Source organism: Pygoscelis adeliae, unplaced genomic scaffold, assembly GCF_000699105.1.
Source record: "Pygoscelis adeliae isolate BGI_AS28 unplaced genomic scaffold, ASM69910v1 Scaffold304, whole genome shotgun sequence".
NCBI classification, from domain to species: Eukaryota; Metazoa; Chordata; class Aves; order Sphenisciformes; family Spheniscidae; genus Pygoscelis; species Pygoscelis adeliae.
In genome coordinates this window covers 787,483-795,357 of record NW_008824558.1, presented here as the reverse complement: position 1 = coordinate 795,357, position 7,875 = coordinate 787,483, and positions in this window count along the sequence as shown.

The following is a 7,875-nucleotide window of genomic DNA, read 5'->3' as shown; positions in this document are numbered from 1 at the left end:
GACATGGACAGTTACATGCAGAATGTTTCAGTAGTAAAGAATGTGTCATTATAAGAGAATTAACTAATGAATTCAGCTATACCCAGCACTCTAAGGAACCAGCTTTAGAGTGTGGCCATTGGATCGAAAACTACTGATTGCTGTTTTGGTATCTGAGGCTGTTACTGAAGTAGTAGACTGAATACAGAACCAAGTAATTCAGTATTTGGCTCCTGTGGATCAAAAATGCTCGTCTACTGATGTTAGAATTGAAGAGCCAAGCAAAAAGAAAGGGGTGTTGCTTTGTTTAATTTACAGCAATTAAATAAAATCCAGGATCTAAATGTTCCCTTGGGAAGGTACAGTTGTAACTACATTGTTTACACTTCATTGTAAGCACTGAAAAAGTTATTTGCACTTCTCCAACATTGAGGACTTTGGTTTTTATTCTTAATCTTCTGGCCAGTTATGTTGGAGAGCTTACTAATTTGAAACTATTTAATGTGCATGTATTTATGTAAGTGAGGGGCAGTTGCAAGGACAAGAGGAAGAGTGTTAAGCACTGTTTGTTTAATAAAGAGTATATTAGATCGTATCTTGTGTAAAAGTAGAAGACCATACAGCACTGTAGAATAGGATACATAATTTCTTAAAACTTAAAACTTGATTTTGTTTCTGATAATAAACCACTGCAAGGTACATGCATAAAATAACAACAAAATATATTAATTGCCAAATGTTTACTTTAATTAAACCTTTTTAATGATACACAGTACAATGTATCCACTACTTCGCTAAAATTCACAACAAAAAGCAGGTTTCATATGTTTAAAAATATTTTTCATAATAAATTCATAAATAGATGAAGGTAAAGTATAAAAAAACCACTGTAGTATGCAAGCTTGCTCCCTTGTCTCCTCATATTCCAAATGATCTAGTCAGTATTGTGATAAGAAAGTTTAAAAGCAAAGTAGTTACCGATGATTAGAAATGTATGGCCTGCATCTCTTGAAGAAACCTTGAAAAACAGCGACAGATTTGTCCTAGAAAATGCAGAAGAATTTTAACACTGTTATCACCCAAACCCCTCAAATAATTTTGGAATGCAGTGAGCGAATTCAATATGAATTAGAGATTTTTATTTTCTCCCCAGCAGGTGTTGTGAGCCAGACTCACTTGAATGCTATCTAGTCTCTGGAGTTGTGGGTTTTATATCTGTCAGGTATCAGTGAGTGAGGCACAAAAGAGGGAAAAGCTGGTTGACAGCACTGAGCATATCTGACTATCAAAAATCTTAGAATTTCTCCTTACAGACTTACAAAATAGAAATCTTTAAAAACTGTTACAAATAACTAAATTCACCTTCTGCTCAGTATATGTCTGTATCTACTTTATCTCTGGCAAGCAGGACAGTGTCTGATCTCATCTGTTGGCTTCCACTGGTTTTGAAATGGTATGTGTCCAACACTTAACTCTGTCTGGTGAATCCTGTATATTACACCACCAAACTGTATTAGCAAAGTTCTTCTCATCAATATTATCACTGTCTTAAGAAAAGGTATATAGCATTTTATTTTGTCAAGTACCAAACTACTTTCCACGCTTAGAATAATCTATTTTAATACCATTTATAAAGGGAAGAAATGCTTACTTACGCACAGCGTTGAAATAGGGAATGAACATGAAAAATACAGAATAGTCGGGATGCTCTGCCTTTCACGTTAATGTATTTTTTTTCCTGATAATTATTTCCCTTTAGTGCAAAACCAGTTCCATACAAGTTTTGTGCTACTTTGCAATGGTAACTAGATGCTTTTGAAGACATTGGTAGGCTTTAGTGTCTCTGAAAATTCAGCTCTTAACTCACTTTTTAAAAGTACCTTCAAATGTCAAGACAAGTTTGCATGCCGTGTTCAAAGGACAATCTTTCATACCCTTGTTTTCACATACAATAGTTTAGATACCCAGAATCACTCCCTCACATCTTCATATGAGTCTATATTGCTCACAGAATTTATTGCAGAAAAAATGAGTGTTTATCATCGCATGTTCGCCAGCACAGTGCAGTGTAATAGGCTGTTACTTGGTGGTTACTGAAAAGAGTCTGGCTTTTGGAAGTATGTAGATTGTGTTGGTCAGGTGCCTTAAAAAGACAATTTCTAAGGAAATACAGTCTTCCATTTAATGTTTTCCTCTGCTTTTATCTGGAGAAGATAATCTTTGTGTCATAAGGGTTTTTTTGTATTGATTGAACAGTTCGGAATCATAACTGCTAGCTCACCACAATTTTGGTCATATGTAAGGTACTTTCTCTAAGCTAAAGTTTACAGAAACTTGGATCCTTTTAGCTAGCTATTACATCTGAATAGTGTGTTCTTTAAGATGTCTGAGTGAGTTTATGGGGGGAATTAAGGTTTAAACTCCTACAGAGTAGTCAGTGATAAGGTGTATGTTCTTACAAAAGCTTAAAATAGGTGACTACTGTTCTTATCCTAGTCTAGGCTTTAAAATTCAAAGATATAAATGTAGAATTTTTTTAATGTTATGACTAAAGGAAAATAGTTCACTTGTAGTAATTTAGCTGTAATAGCAAATTTTGAATGGGCTAGGTAAGCCTGAGACAGTAGTGGCTTAAACAGAAGCAGCTTTGTGAAGCTGCTGTACCTACTAATACCTTACCCTGACCTACACTGCCTACTTGGATGAATGATCTCAAAGCTGGACTTGATTGATTTCAGAGCACAGTGTATTATATACACACATTACAGATATTAAGTAAGTGTCACAGGAGCAGGAGATTGATACATGTGCAAAACCCTGTTGGCTACAGTCTATCTGGTGGCCCTTCAGCACTTTGTGATAGGAAGATTAATACTCGGTTTTCTGTTAAATTTGAGGTTGAAAGAAGGTAGAAATCAGTGCCAGCAGTTCAGCTGGATAATCAAATTGGAAATAACTCAATTGAAGTCTAAAAATATCTTGCAAAAGAAACACGGAAAGCGACTTTTTTAATGATAAAGAGAGCCTCAATAAATTTTTATCAAGGTATAATCTTGGATCTTCTAAAGGTTTTCAAATGGTGTCCTGGGGGAGAGAGACATACTTTTTACCTCATAATGGAAGGAATGGGTTCTAAATACAGCTTTAAGCCAATTTAACAGCTCTCCAAATGTTAAACTATGCTATTACCATACACTTAACTAATTTAGCAGTCCACTCTTCTTCAGTATAGACAGCAGTCAAATTTCTGTTGTACAAAAAGCAAACAGGAAAACCCATAACTGTGTCATGTATTATTTTACCTTTGGGAAGGAAAGTATTTTCTTTGAACTGAGTAAGCATTGATTAAACCTAACACATTTAATCGGACTAAAGTGAAAAATCTTCCCTGACTGTTACTTGGGCTTCACTTTTCTCATTCTTGTGAAGTTACTCTGTTCCCTTGTTTTCCACTGGCCGCTGACTCATATGGAAAAACAAGACAATTGTTGACACAGTCTGTCTTCAGTGATGCCTAAAGTTATGAATGTAATACAGGTAACTGCCTTTATCAGTATTCAAGTAATAGAAACCCTTGTTAAAAAAGACACAGTGAAAAAAAAAAATCATAACCTTTTTGTGCTTCAAAGAAATATTTTTAAAGTGCATTTTAACAATTTTCAGTCATATTAAAAAAATGCTATCTAAGATCAGGATAGGACAGTACGCTGGCTATTTTTATCTAACCTCTGGGAACAATTCCATGGACAGCAAACAGACATTTGGGTTGGTTGGTTTGTTTTGATTTTGTAACCCTGCTCTTTTCCAAGTAAACTGAAATGAAATGATAAAAAAGATGCAGAGGGCTAAACTTGTGCTGGAAGTCAGAACATCTAGTTGTGGAATAGTTTGTGTTTTTTTTCTAAACTACGCAGTGGGGATTGCAATTAAATGCTTCCATCCGAGATTTTTTTGCTGCTTCGAGTAGCTCTATAACCCAATTCAATACCGTTAAAAGAAATCTAACATTACCTGGCCAGTAAAAACTAAGATACCCAGGAGGCTTGTTCTCTAACTGAAATCTCAGTGGGATGATCAGCACCAAAAGACACTACAAAAATAAAACTGAGACAGTGTTTCCCAAATCTATGAATCTCGTCTTACAGCATGAAAAAGAATTGTCAAATCTGAGAACAGCCCAATTATAAAGGACTCTGCTCTGTGACTCTGAGGTCACTATACTCCATACAAGTGTAATAAAATGTAACTATTAATCTACATTAACAATGTGTCATCTTTTATTGCCAAATTTGTAAATCTAGAATGCCTTTTAGTTGATGAAACAACCTGGTATCATTTGAGAAAGGATAATTAAGTGGTCAGGGTGATTAGCCTAAACTTTGGGATTCATTTCCTTTCAACTGCACCAAGAACTACACGAGTCCTCAGATCTGTTGTTCTTTAGTTGCCTCACTTCATGTACCACAAGGGTGGGTATACAAGCTACATGGTCCTCATCTTCAGCTAGTGGGGCAAAGCGAGTCATGTGAGAACTACTTCTTCACAGAAGAGTACATACTCGCTCCAATTCCCTTGGATTCTCCCCGTTTACTGGTTGCACACTCTGCCCGTAAGCTGGTTTGTTTCTGTGAAGTCTCCGCAGAGAATGACTGACAGGGGTTAAACCGAGTACTCCCCAAGGTTGGTAGATACCAAAAGGAGAGTAACTTTATTTTTCAGTTTCACAAAGCATGTATTGTTCTCACTTCATTTTCCTCCAGCACACTGTTCACCCAAAATCATGCAATAGGGTAAACTTCAGTGGTTTGTTAATATATAAATGTTTTGGAAGCAGGATAGGTAAAGATAAACAACTTCTATTAATGAAATAAGATATAAATTAATCTTGATTTAAAGAGACTCTCATTATAACATTGAGTAAAACAATCCCACGAAGAGAAACTAATAATGTTATTACCTCCCAGTTCCCTCAGGATTGGCATGAGATGGTAAAAGACATTCAAATGGTCAACTGGCTGGGACTGTTAGATTAAATAACAGAGGTGTAAATCTTCGTGGGAAATTATATACTGGGGCAAATCAAAGAAAGGCTTTAACATTATTTAACGGTGCTACTGTGAGTGTATACATCCTGTAATGTACTACTGCAGTAACACATGTATATTGCACGTGACGATCAGCTCTATTCTTCAAATAAATATCTTCTTTAAAGGCAAAGAAAAAACTAAGCAAGAGCTCCACTTTTTTCATGAAGTTCTTAGAAATCTATGCAGGGCTTCATTTAGTTTTGTAGTTTTTCCCCCCCAAAAGTGACCTGCTTTTCAGTACAGTGAGAGTGATAAAATCATTAGGACTTTTCCTCTGTTCTTAAGTATTTTCATTTTTTAAAAATTTTGTTTTGCAAAGCAAATGTTAGCAGGTTTCCGGGGTGACATTTATTTGGTATTATATTTACATAATTATAAATATTTGTACAAGTTCCATCCATGATGATGGACTGGATGAGTAACTGGAGATAAAATTAGCTTAAATCAAAATCAATACAAAGGATAACAATGCCCACGCTCCTGGGAACCACATTCTGCTGATGATTTCATTTTGGTATTTGCCTCTGCATTCCACTCCTAAGTGTTACAAGGCAGAGATCAATGTCCCCTTCTGTGTTTTTGTAATATTTTGCACACTTTGGGTACTGCCAAAAATAAATTATAAATACTAATGCAACTAAATGGTCAGCCAAGGAGATCTGCTTAAAAGCAATTACTGCACCGTAGTCTTGTTAATGTTCAACTGCCAGTAAACAGGTTTCTTGGCAAATGTTTATGCTGTGAACTCTGATCATGCACTACTGAATTATTCACTTGGTGTACATCAGTGCACATTTGTAACCTAAGATTTGAAACTGAGGTTTTTACCTGTAAATCTCAGGTTTATTGCTACTCACTCTCTTCACCCAGGTATCCTTTTAGTTTCAATAGGATTAATGGAATTAAACCAACAGGACTCTCTTCCTAATACTTGAATTACATAGCTATGTGTGTGAATTACGGATTTAATAAAAGTCTTCAGAAGGGGAGTGAAAAGCTCGAAGTTACATTTGCTGTTTAATTTATTTCTGGTCAAAAAGCTGTCAGGCTAGTGAGTATTGTGCTACTACTAATAGACAAAGAGGGGGTTTGGTAATTGAAATAACCTTTTACTACTGACAGCCCAAGCACTGTCATTCATACCTGCTACTAACCTGAAAAAATAAACCAGGTCTTCAGTCTATTTCTTTGTTCCCTTTTGTTCAGTTAGGTAGCACATGCAAACTTGTATTACACTTGTTACAACATAGAAGAGCCAAGAGTTAGAAGACAAAGCTGACTTAAAGCCATAGTCTTCGTTTTCTACAGCAAAATGAAAACTAACCTGAATTGGTGCCTTCATTTGAAAACACGGCAAACAAATCACTGATGCTGTTTCATGTTTTCCTGACTGAAACAGACTAACTTGCAGACAGAGTCTCAATCTTCAAGACTAGCTTAAGAGATATATGGGGGCAAGTTGTAAGGAAGAGTATAGTGCTTGGTCTAATTCTACTTGTTTACTAAACAAACCTCAAAACTAAGGAAAGGGATCAATAATTCCTCAGTTCTCCATCTACTGTAAAAACACAATCATTCACTGACTGCATTGGAAGCAGGATTTATGTTAATTTTGCATCTTGCTCCAGTTTTAACATGAGTTACTATGTAAACTACTGATTTGAATCTGAGTAGCAGCGATACTGTTCTTAAATGCATGTGAATGTTTATCAGCATGGCTTAAATAATTTGGCACTAATCCTGCAAATAGTGGGAGGCTGAGCTTATCTGAGGGTCTGTGTTCAAGCATGCAGAACTGCAGGACTGTGACCTACAGATGTAAACTATAATATGTCACGACAAAGTCAAATGCTTGCTAGTATTCTGTATCTTAAGGACCATCTCACCAGGAGGAAAAGCAGTCATCAGGACTGAGTTTTAGCTTGGACTGTCTTCACAGCTTCTCCCGAGAGTGGAATACGGGGTTTGCTAATCACTAACAAATCTAGAGTTCAGACAATTGTCATTTTCGGTGTCTAGCTACTGCTGGACACCTATTGCCTGTTATCTTTGGATGTAGGAGAGCTGGGAATGTCCTGGAAAACTATCCAAAAATACTACTGAGTACTGCAGCTCAACCTGCCCTTCCATATAAAACATTGGAATTATGAAAGCTAGGCTAATTGAAAAATTTAAGGCCCTTTCACTCTTACAACTATAAAACTTGAAAACTAACCCCTTAGATTAGAAGCAAACAGGCTACAAAGCATAGGTAACTCCTCAATTATCTACCTCGTAGTTTAAAAAACCAGAAAGACCAGAGAATGGTTTAGTATTTTCTGTAGGAAGATGAATAGTATTGAAGTTAGGATCCATTAGCCCTTTCTTAAACCTTCCTGATTTTCATGATACTGGATATGTTGAATGGCTAGAAACTGGTGTAGCCCTAGTAGCAAACCAGTGCAGGTCCTTTTTGATCAAGATTTTCAAAAGCGACAAGTGACTTCACTTTAAGCGGGTGCTTTCTGAAAATGAGCTCCTTCAAAGTGTCAGGATTGCAAAAATCACTTGAACACCTTTGCTTTAACTGCAGAGTTAAAAATAATCCTGCTTCTGCTCCCTTTGCAAATCCATTTTTGTAAGGTGCTTGAGAGTGTAAACCCAGAGAGGACTGCTGCCATCAGTACTTCAACTGCCTCTACAACATATAATACAGAGCTGAATGTGAAAGACAACTATATGTAGTTGAATTATGAAATCTGTGTTACTTAACAATGTAGACTTTTGATCAACAGTGAAAGGTTATACTGCTGAGTGTGTTAAAGGAATT